Source organism: Humulus lupulus, chromosome 7 (genome assembly GCF_963169125.1).
Source record: "Humulus lupulus chromosome 7, drHumLupu1.1, whole genome shotgun sequence".
In the NCBI taxonomy this organism is placed as follows: Eukaryota; Viridiplantae; Streptophyta; class Magnoliopsida; order Rosales; family Cannabaceae; genus Humulus; species Humulus lupulus.
In genome coordinates this window covers 168,292,126-168,304,673 of record NC_084799.1, presented here as the reverse complement: position 1 = coordinate 168,304,673, position 12,548 = coordinate 168,292,126, and positions in this window count along the sequence as shown.

Genomic DNA, 12,548 nt, shown 5'->3' with positions numbered 1-12,548 from the left:
GATGTGGCAAGTTATTCCTGGACACGTGGCTGACGCTTGGAGGAATTCTGCTAGGATATCGACCAGAAGACACATTATAAGCAGTAGGCAGCCCAGTCTTTCCTACGACCAGTCTGGTCGATGGTTCCGCATGCAACATGACGTTCCAATAAAGATCTTTGTAAATCCCGAAATTGACTCACACAATCTCCTGAGTATCCGATTATTTAGGAGATTATATCTGTAACATATTCATGTAATCCCCCTTGAGCCTATAAATAGAGAAAGATAGCTCAAGGAAGGGACTTTTCGGCTTTTGAATTATTTTAGACGAGAGTAATTCCATCTGAGATATTGTATTGTTCTTCAGAGGTCAGTGAAACTCATTGAACCCTAGTTCTTTGATCACTCCTTTGATTCTCACATCAATAACGATCTAAGTGGACGTGGGTTATTACCAGATCCTGGGGCTGAACCACTATAAAATATCGTGTTCTTATTATTTTTTTCATCACGTTCTTTTCAACGCATTCATTCACATCAAGCATATTTTGACTCCGTGTCAGTTGACCAAAATCTGGGTCAACAGTCATGAACTCCCGAAAATGACGGTGGCAAAGCTAACCTGTAAGCCACCTGTCCGATCCTCTCCAGGATCTCAAAGGGTCCGATAAATCTAGGGCTCAGCTTGCCCTTCTTCCCAAACCTTCTCACCCCTCTCAGTGGTGAAACTCACAGAAACACATGGTCCCCAACATGGAACTCCATGTCCCTACGCTTAGGATCAGCGTAGCTTTTCTATCTGCGCTGTGAAGCAAGCATTCGAGCTCAGATCTTCTCGATAGCCTCATTAGTCTTCTGAACCATGTCTGGTCCCAAATACTTCCTCTCACCCATCTCACCCTAATGAATGGGCAACCTGCATCTCCTCCCATATAACATCTCATATGGAGCTACTCCAATTGTTGATTGATAACTATTGTTGTAAGAAAACTCAATCAACGGGAGATACTTACTCCAAGACCCTTCAAAGTCTATCACGCATGCTCTGAGCATTTCCTCCAATACCTAAATCGTCCTCTCAGACTGTCCATCAGTCTAAGGATGAAAGGTTGTACTAAACTTCAACTGTTCCCATAGCCTTCTGCAATCCATCCCAAAACTTGGAAGTAAATATAGGATCCCGATCTGACACTATCAACTTTGGAACCCCATGGAAACGTACAATCTCCCTCACATACAGCTCTGCATATTGGTCCACAATATAAGTCATCCTCACTGGCAAAAAATGAGCTGACTTGGTGTATCCATCCACTATCACCCACACCGAGTCATGAAGCCCCACCGTCCTGGGTAAACCTCCCACAAAGTCCATCTAATATCCTCCCATTTCTACTCGGGAATACCCAAAGGTTGTAGCAACCCCGTTGGTCGCTAATGCTCAGCCTTCACCTGCTAACAGGTCAAACACCTAGCCACGTACTCCACCACATCCTTCTTCATCTTGGGCCACCAATACAACATCTGTAGAACATGATACATCTTCGTGGTGCCTGGATGAAGTGAGTATGGCGTAGTATGGGATTCATCTAGTATCTCACGTCTAATCCCCACATCAGTCGGAACATAGATCCGTCCCTGATACCGTAGCAAACCAACCTCAGAAAGGGAATAGTCCTTAGTCGTTCTCGCTAAGACATTCCCTCTAACTTCCTGTAACTGTGCATCCACCAACTGACCCTCCTTAATCCGCTTTAGTAGGGTCAACTACATAGTAATGTTGGCCAACCGCCCACCACCAACTCTATCCTTGCTCTGGACATCTCCTCAGCCAACTCTCTCGATATCTGAGTAGAACTAAAAAACTGCCCCGAGCCTCTCCGGCTCAATGCATCCGCCACTACATTGGCTTTCCCTGGGTGGTAAAGAATATCACAGTCATAGTCCTTTACCAACTCCAGCCACCGCCTCTACCTCATGTTAAGGTCCTTTTGGGTGAAGAAGTACTTTAAACCCTTGTGATCGGTGTATATTTCGTACTTCTCTCCATACAGATAATGTCGCCGCACCTTCAGTGCGAATACCAAAGCGGCCAATTCTAAATCATGGGTAGGGTATCGTTGCTCATACTCCTTCAGCTGTCGTGATGCATAAGCTATAACCTTCCTGTTCTGCATCAACATACAACCCAAACCCAACCTCGACGCATCACAATAAACCACAAACTTTCCTTCCTCTGAAGGAAGACTCAGCACAAGTGTAGTAAATAGTCGCCGCTTTAATTCTTGAAAATTGTTCTCATACTTGTCTGACCAGACGAACTTCAAATTCTTTCATGTCAACTATGTTATCGGTGCAGCAATCTTTGAGAACCCTTCCACAAACCGTCTGTAGTAACTTGCTAACTCGAGGAAACTTCTAACCTCTAAGGTGTTCCTTGGCCTCAGCCAATCTCTCATCGCCTCCACCTTAGATGGATCCACCTTAGTCCCATCCTCACCAACGATATGTCCAAGGAATGTCACTTCTGGTAACCAAAACTCACACTTCTTAAATTTGGCGTACAACCGGTGTTCTCTTAATCTTTGCAAGACCTGTCAAAGATGTTTCTCGTGCTCTGTCTCTGAACTGGAGTACACTAGGATGTCGTCGATGAAGACAATCACAAACTGATCCAAAAATTCCTTGAACACCCTGTTAGTTAGGTCCATGAAGGTTGTTGGGGCATTGTTCCAACCAAACGACATGACCAGAAACTCATATTGCCCATACCTCATTCGGAAGGCCATCTTAGGTATATCCTCGTCCTTGATCCTCAACAAGTGATAACCAGATCGAAGATCAATCTTCGAGAATACCGTCTTTCCCTACAGCTAATCAAACAAGTCGTCGATCCTTGTTAGAGGGTACTTATTCTTGATAGTCAACTTGTTCAACTCTCTGTAGTCTATTCACATCCTCAGAGTCTCGTCCTTCTTCTTCACAAACAAAACTAGAGCAACCCATGGTGAGTAGCTAGGCCTGATAAATCTTAAATCAAGAAGCTCCTGAAGTTGTATCTTCAATTCTTTCAGTTCTTCCGGTGCCATCCTATATTGTGCCCTCGACACTGGCTCTGTCCCCGGTGCCAACTCAATTATGAACTGAATCTCCCTGTGCGGCTGCAGCCCTGGTAAATCCTCAGGTAACACATCCAAGAGCTCACGAACTAATCTGGTTTCTCCCGACCCTGTTGGCAAAACTCTGGTGGTATCCACCACACTAGCCATGAAACCTATACATCCTCCCTGCAATAGGTCCCTGGCTCTTAGCGTTGATGTCATGGGTATGCGAGGTCCACATACCGCACCCACAAAAACAAAGGGATCCTCTCCCTCAGACTCAAAGGTCACCATCTTCTTCCTACAATCAATGGTAGCCTCGTATCTAACCAGCCATTCCATCCCCAGAATCATATCGAAGTCCTCCATACCTAACTCAATCAAGTGTACTGATAACTCCCTACCATCAACAATCATTGGCAGTGCTCTAATCCATCTCCTAGAAACTACCAGTTCCCCTATAGGCAATATAGTCCCGAACCCCGCAGTACAGTACTCACTAGGTCTAAACAACCTATCAATCATCTTACTAGAAACAAATGAATGTGTAGCACCAGAGTCAATCAATACAGTAAAAGGAGAGTCAGCCCTAGAAAGCTAACCTATCACCGCCAAGGGACTAACCTCGGCCTCTTCCTGCGTCAAGGTAAACACTTGAGCTAGAGTCAAACCTTCCACCTTCCCTGCTTCCCCTTTCTTCACTGTTGGGCAGTCTTTCTTGAGGTGTCCCACCACCCCACACACATAACAGGCCTTGGCCCGACATTCACCCAGATGGCATCTTCTACACCTCATGCACTCTGGGTAACTTCTCCATGTGTCACCGCCTCCCTGGCGGCCACCCTAACCCCTCTTATCAGAACCAACAGCGGTCGAAGTGTCAGGGGTCTTCCTCTTTAGATCACTAGGGCCTCCGCCCCTACCAGAACCTGAATATGTAGGCACTGCCCTGTGAACCTCCCGTCTCGCAATATTCTCCCTCCAAATCTTGTTCTCCACTTCCTCGGCAATAAGAGCCTTCTCCACAGCCTGGCATAAGTCTTCCCCCCAGTTACTGTTGTAATTCTCACATCTCGGGCCATCATAGCATTAAGCCCTCTGATAAATCTGTCCTGCCTAGCTGCGTCAATAGGTACTAAGTCTAGTGCGAACTTCGCAAGCCTGTCAAACTTCAGGGTGTATTCTGTAACTATCATGTTGCCCTGAACCAACCCTACAAACTCATTTACTTGTGCTTCCCTGACGAAAACATTATAATACTTTTGACTGAATAAGTCCTTGAATCCATCCTAACCCAAAGTAGTAACATCTCTAGTCTATGATGCCACTTCCCACCAAATGTGGGCATCCTCTCTTAGCATAAATGTGGCACAGGCCACCTAGTCATTACCCTCTACCCTCATGAAATCTAGGATAGCGGTAATCATACTCATCCACTGTTCGGCCTTCCGTGGATCTGGTCCTCCCTCGAAGGTTGGAGGGTACTGCCTCTTGAAACACTCATACAACGACTCCCACCTATTTCCAACTTCCGGTATCTGCACAACTGGTGCCACAGCCGGTGGCACAATGGATGCAGTACTCCCTGACGGAGCCTGCTGTCTCAGTAGATGGATCTACTCTTCCTGGCTCTAAATCCGGGCTTGCACATCTGCCATAATCTGTTTCTAGTTCTCAAGGACTGGCGGAGGGTTCTGGCCCTGGTCATCATCTCTAGCCTCAGACCCAGTGCTGGCTAGTCGTATAGATCGTCTTGGACGCATAGCTATCTAAGTTAATCTGCAATCAATGACTCGGAGGTCAGACTATGATGATAGGGTAACAATATTTCCATGAATCACCATGGGAACACAACTAATCACAAGCAATCAAGATAAAACAGCTTATCCAAATATTCACCCACATGCAACAGCAATGCTAATAAGCACGCCTCAATATCATCACACAACAGTCAAGGGTCAGGCCCTATCAGTATCTCATGCTCCCTATAAATCAAACAGATAACAACGCTCATATTTCTTTCCAAACACTTAAGCATATAAACACGAATATACAATTACCAAACCCTGAGTCAAGCTTATCTTTAGCGGTGAATGTACATGTCCAGCAAGTCTTCTGGAACCCTTAAACCTAGATGGCTCTAATACCAAGTTGTAACATCCTGGATAAGCAAGACCGTTACACTGTGTTTATAAATGTGTAAGACTTGCTAATCAAATCGTTTAGTTAAAAATGTGATCCTAAAACCATAATCGAGTTAGGGTCAAAAGATTTTGGTCATAAATAGATAAATTTCCACTTAGATAAACGTTTGGTACATGGGATCCTAAAAACAAGGTTTAAAGGACAATTACAAAATTCCAAAAGTCATATACATTCACAAGCCACTCTAATGGCAAAATAAGCATTTTAGATTTTCTTGTCCCTGTACTATCCCTCGGTCGTGGCGGTCGAGCAGCTGACTATGTACATCCTGGCCCTAGAGCTCTCCAACTCAGGATTGGTCAACCTTACCCTTGCCATTACCTACACCACGTAGCACCCGTGAGCCAATGCTTAGCAAGAAAACCATAAAGCATAACATAAACAATACAGACAATCAAATGATCCATCAGGCAGTTAACCAGGTATTCAGCATGTTATAATAGACATGTAATCAGTGATGTAAATCAACGAATCACAAGCCATTCATCTTAGTATTCAACAAGCTATAAACATCAGCTTAACAACAATAAACATATCATACTCATCATACAATACTCAGGGTCGACGCCCTAAGGCCGCACCCTTTATTTAACCCACTAACTCCAGCTCGCTTAGGTCGAGCTCAGTGACTTTAGCTAACCTCAGCTCTCAGTGGCTGAGCCGCGTCCTGTGCGCAAATATCAGTTCTGGCACTCTTAGGCCATTTATTCCATGCTCACATGGCATATCATAATCATACAGCATCGTATTCAAATATAGGGAACCCTAGTCCCAACATAGCCTCATAAATGGGTGCAGTTTTCTTACCTATAATTCCGAGCGAAGAATATGAAATGGTTCTGAGCACAATCCTTAGCTCCGAGCCTTGGAGATGAACCTAGTCATAAGGTAAATTGCTATTCATCAACTTCCAAGCCAAATAAAATACCTAAGAGATAGAAACCAGCCTCTAGGACCTCAATTTCTCTAATCTGGGTAGTAGAAATTGTCCCGAGCACCTAGGTTCGAACCCCCGAACCCTAACAATTCTTGAAACACTTCCAAGGGCAAAATTCATAGGTGGGTTGCGACTTGCCCCAAGTCAGAGAGCAACCCAAGCCTGAAGGGCCACACGAGCCGTGGCGCCCCACAGACTGGGTCGCAGCGCGCCCCTTCGAACCCAGAAAATATGGGTTCTCTCCAACCTTTTCAAGCCAATCTTCCTCAAAACTCAAACCCAACAAGCATCCCAATCAAAACCAAACCCATCTACGAGTTCAAGATCAGATCATATACTTTAAACATAAAATTCTCAACAATTCACCACATATAATCACAATTATGCCCTCAACGGGACAAAATTACAAATATGCCCTTATACGCTAAGCAGGGCCCACATGCATATTAATACTCATAAACATGCATTTCACATATCCATATAATCATATAATCATGCATTTAATCATTTAAATCACACATTAACCCATTATACCTCCTAGCATGCTAATCAAGGCCTTTAAGCCTTATTAGTGATTTTGGTTCATTACACATTTAGAGGCAGAGCATGAGCAACATGTCCGGTTAGTATTATAGAGGTTGAGAGAGCACCAGTTGTATGCCAAGTTTAAGAAGTACGAGTTTTGGTTACCGCATGTGATATTCCTTGGTCACATAGTCAGTGGAGATGGGATTAAGGTGGATCCGGCTAAGGTTGAAGCAGTTAAGGATTGGTCAAGGCCAAGGAATTCCTCAAAGTTCAAGAGTTTCCTTGGGTTGGCAGGGTATTATCGATGATTTGTGGAAGGATTATCAAAGATTGCTACACCATTGACAGAATTGACACAGAAGAAATTGAAGTTTTTGTGGTCAGAAAGATGCGAGGATAGCTTCCAGGAGTTGAAGCGACGATTGATGTGTTGAGTCTTCCTTCAGGCGGGGATAAGTTTGTGGTGTACTGCGATGCATTGAGACTGGGTTACATGTGTGTTGATGCAGACTGGGAAGGTCATTGCCTACGCATCATGACAGCTGAAGGAGTATGAGCAGTGGTACCCTACTCATGATTTGGAGTTAGTAGTGGTGGTATTTGCACTAAAAGTATGGTGACACTATTTGTATGGAGAAAAGTGTGAGATATACATCGATCATAAGAGTTTGAAGTATTTTTTCACCTAGAAGGACTTAAACATGAGACAGAGACGTTGGCTAGAGTTGGTAAAGGATTACGACTGTGAGATTTTTTATCATCCAGGGAAAGCCAATGTAGTAGCAGACGCTTTGAGTCACAGAGGCCCAGGACAGTTGTTTAGCTCGAAGAAAATATCAAAGGAGTTAGTAGAAGATATGACTAGAGCAAGGATAGAGTTGGTGGTGGGTCAGTTGGCCAATATTACCTTGCAGTTCACTCTTTTGGAGAGAATAGGGATGGGCTAGATGAGTGATTTACAGTTGATGAAGCATAGATAGGATGTCCTAGCTACAATAGCTAAGGATTATTCCATTACAGAGACGGGTTTGCTGAGACACAAGGATTGGATTTGTGTTCTGATGGACATGGGTATCAGACAAGAAATACTTCCAAGCACCACAAAGATGTATTAGGATCTAAGGTCATTGTATTGGTGGCCTGGCATGAAGAAGGACGTGGTCAACTATGTGGCGAAGTGTTTAACCTGTCATCAAGTGAAGATTGAACACCAGCGACCAATGGGGTTGTTACAGCCTTCAGGTATTCCCGAGTGGAAATGGGAAGATATTACTATGGACTTTGTAGGAGGCTTGCCCAGGAAAATGGAACAACATGAATCAGTATGGGTAATTGTAGACAAATATACCAAGTCAGCTCATTTTCTGCCAGTGAGGACGAACTATACTGTGGACCAGTATGTAGAGCTGTATGTGAGAGATATTTTACGCCTCCATGGGTTTCCAAAATCTATAGTATCAGACCGGAATCCCATTTTTACCTCCAAGTTTTGGGGAAGCTTACAGAAGGCTATGGGGACTCGGTAGAAGTTCAGTACAGCCTATCATCCTCATACAGACTGGCAGTCTTAAAGGATGATTCAGATATTGGAGGACATGCTTAGAGCATGCGTACTAGATTTTGAGGGGTATTGGATTAAGTATCTTCCATTGATTGAGTTTTCATACAATAACAACTATCAATCAACAAATGGGGTAGCTCCATATGAGATGTTGTATGGAAGGAAGTGTAGGTCACTCATTCATTGGGATGAGATGGGAGAAAGGAAGTATTTGGGTCTAGAGATGCTTTAGAGGATTAATGAGGCTATTGAGAAGATCCGAGCTCGAATGCTCACATCACAGAGTAGATAGAAAAGCTACGCAGACCTTAAGTGTAGGGATGTGGAGTTCCAGGTAGGGGACCATGTATTTCTGTGAGTTTCACCACTGCGAGGAGTAAAAAGCTTTGGAAAGAAGGGCAAGTTGAGCCCTAGGTTTGTCGGACCTTTCGAGATCCTGGAAGGGATTGAACAGGTAGCCTATAGATTGGTGTTGCCCCCGTCATTATCAGGACTTCATGATGTGTTTCACATCTCAATGCTTCGGAAGTATGTGTCAGATACGACCCATGTCTTGGGATATGAGGATCTAGAGCTACAGAAGGATTTTTCTTATTAGGAGTGACTAGTTCAGATCCTAGATAGAAAATACAAGGTTCTAAAGAACAAGACGATTCCTCTAGTTAAAGTTTTATGGAGGAATAGCAAGGTCGAAGAAGCAACCTGGGAGCTAGAGTCAGCTATGCGGGATCAGCATCCCGAGTTGTTCAGGTAAATTTCAAGGATGAAATTTTAAGTAGGAGGGGATAGTTGTAATGTCCATAATTTTCTAATAAGGCTTAGTGCCTTGATTAGTGTGTCAGGAGGGCATAATTGGGTTTATATGTGAAATTAATTGAATATATGTGTGATTATGTGGCATATATGAATTATATGGTAATATGAATATTTATACATGTTTATGTGTATTAAATATGCATGTGAGCCTGTTTTTGTTAATTATGGCATATTTGTCACTTTGACTCGTTGAGGGTATTAATGTAATTATATGTGTTATGTGATTGATACCACATTATTATGTGGATGTATTAGCGATACTCGGCTAGAGGCAATCCTAGTGCGCGAGTTAGCGGAAAAGTCACAACGGGGTAAGCCTAGGGGTATTTGGGCAAACTTAGTGCGTAGTCAGGATTTATCGGGTAATGGGTAGTTATTTGGTGATTATTTGGGTATGTCGGGATTAATTGGGAAATTAGCCCTACTTGAGGATTAGCGAGAAATGGGGTACAAAGACGATTTTTCCCTTGGGGGCGCTAGAGAACCAAGGTTAAGGCTAGGGAAAATTTGGTCTTTTCTCTAGCCTTGGATTGCCTTAGCTATCTAGGGACCTTAGGAAGCCTAGAACCAAGTAGAACAAACACTTCAGTAGTCCACTCTTTCTCTCTCTCATGTTTCTCTCTCTCCCTTGAAGCTTGGTTGGGGCTTGAATCATTTTGAAGGAGCTTGGCTTAGGAAACTGAAGGCTAGAGGCTAGGATTGATTGAGGTATAGTTTAGGGGTCATGATTCTCGTTGAGGTAAGCTTCAACTCTATTATGATTAGGTTCTAACTTGTTATTTTAGTGCCCTTGAGTTTTGAACTCAAGGAGTGAATTTTGAGCTGTGATGGAGTTTTGGTTTACTTTTTGGTGTGGTTGTGTTTCCTTAGGTGTAGTATTGAGGTATTGGGGTTAAATTGTGGCTTTGGTTCATGTTTGGGGTGAATTTTGATGATTTTGGCTCAGGGAAAACATAGGAAAAACCTCATAATTTTTGTGTACGCGGGGTCGCACCATGGCGCTGGTCCTGGAGCGCCGAGGCCCGTATGAACTCAGAGGCTATGGGAGGTTCACTGAACTGCCTTAGTGCCGTGACGCTGGGTGGGTTGCGCTGTGGCATGTGTCTAAGAAACTTAGGGATTTTGGCTCTCTGATTTGTAGAGGGTCGCGACGCTTTTGAGAGTCGTCGCGACTCAAATGGGGGTTTTTGGCCAATTAGGGTTTCTAAGCTCGGGAACTCAAACCTAAAGGCTCTGGAAGGATTCCACTACCCAGTTTAGTAGAATTCGAGGTCCTAAAGGCTAGTAAGTAATTTCGAAGCTTTTAATTAGTTTAGGTATTGATGATTACTATTATTGTGTTGTGACTAGGTTGTATTGCGTTGTGACGGAAGTAGAGATCGTGCTCAGGATCACCATACATTATCTGCTCGGGACTCGAGGTAAGAAAATTGCACCCTGGTTGTACTTGGGGCTCGACCCCTATTAATGAATATGACTATGATTATACATGTGATTATATGGCTAGGCATGCTTGTATTTGTTACATCTGATTGTATGTTATGCAATCTATATGTTGATTATATTTCATCTGAAAGCTCAGCCTAAGGGCGCTAAGGACGGCAATAAGTGTGCGGAACGCGGGCCATTTGGCTAGGGCAACCTGGGAGTGCGATATGCGCTTGGCTGGCCCAAACACAACCTAAATAATTAGAAGTGTTGTCTACACTTGTCTAACTCGTTGATTGTTTAAGTTGAGTTATGCGCTTGTTTGATCATGGTTGTTATTGCTAAGCTTATTGTTTATACTTTGTTGCTTATTTGAATCTGTTGATTTAATTTTTCTTGCTGAGCCTTGGTTCACGGGTGCTATGTGGTGCAGGTAAGGGAAAGGGGAAGCTAGACCATCCATGAGTTGGAGAGCTTTAGGGGCAGTGTGTACATTTGCAGCTGCTCGACCACCACGGCCGAGGGTTCAACAAGGACTGGAGCCAAACTTTAATTTTGCCGCTTAGACCGACTTATATTGTAATTACCTTTTTTTGAAGTTGTAAATGCCTTGTAAACACTTATTTTGGGATCCCATGTACAGACTCAAACTTTTAAACGAAAACAACTACTCCTATTATAAAAAAAAAATTAAACCCTAATCCATTAATCATCCTTAGTTACACGTTTATATCCAAATGATTTGATTAGCAAGTCCAGCACTATTTAAAATACACAGTGTAATGGTCTTGGCTATCTAGGGTGTTACAACAGTGGTCCCAATGGGATGAAAGGGTGTAACTATAGGTTGCAGGTGATCATGGTGCATGTGGTAGTGGTGTTGGAAGAGTTGTGGTCGAGTCCAATACATATCAGATGTCATTAGGTAATGCCTAGTCTTCGTACTACTTCATACCACCACTACCTATCCAGTACGGGTGTGAGGAGTGTGGTAGTGGAGGTTTAAACACATACTATCCTTGTGCCGCCACTACTTGTCTGGCATGGATGCTTCGTCCGTATGTTGTGCTCCATACTTAGGTTTTCTCCTTTATTCTTTTTGGGTTGGTATGGCTTTGCCAGTTGTACCTTCCAAAGATTGATAAGGTTGATGCATAGCTTCCTCCTTGGAGGCTTTCAGTGAACAAATTATTGTGCTCTGGAAAGATTGATAGAGTCATTTTGACTGGAAGTCAAGTGAAGGATGCTTCGTTGGTGGCACGAGGTGCATGCGGCGAGCAACAGCCTCAACAGCGGTGTGAGCATCACGAAGTGAGGTGGACTTGTTCTGTGTGTGCTAACACGAAGCGCCCGTAGGCGAGGCGCCTGTAGGTGAGAGGCGATCTCACAAGGTATCCTTGGGCGAGGCGCTTGTAGGCGCTACCATGATCTCGCGAGGCACCCTTAGGCGAGGCGTCCATAGGCGCGAGGTGATCTCGCGAGGCGCCTGTAGGCGCGAGGTGATCTTGTGAGGCATATAGGGGGGCTTATAATTACACCCCTACTATAAAATTTCTATATATATATATAATTTTCTCTTTTAGCTCAATTTCTTTATTTTGCACAACTTTAACATATTTCCAAAAAAAAAAAAATGTACGCTCTTTGAAATTTTTTATTTTATCTTGTTATGTATCAAATTTTATTTAGGTAACAAAATTTATTCTACATAAACATAGGAACTGATTTCGCAGATTGATGTAAATATATTCTACATAAATATATACATATAAAAAATATTTTTTTAACCATAAAACAAAAATGAAAAATAGAGAATTAACATAAAAGATTTTGAGAAAATAAAACAAAAACTATCAACAATGAAAATAGTGTTTTATTTCTTACTCAAAACAATACATTTTTAATGGGCACCACCCCTAATTATATTATTTTCAAACTTGGAAATGCATATTAGATATTAGTTTTCCTCAAAAAGGATTTTTTTCCCTCGTTT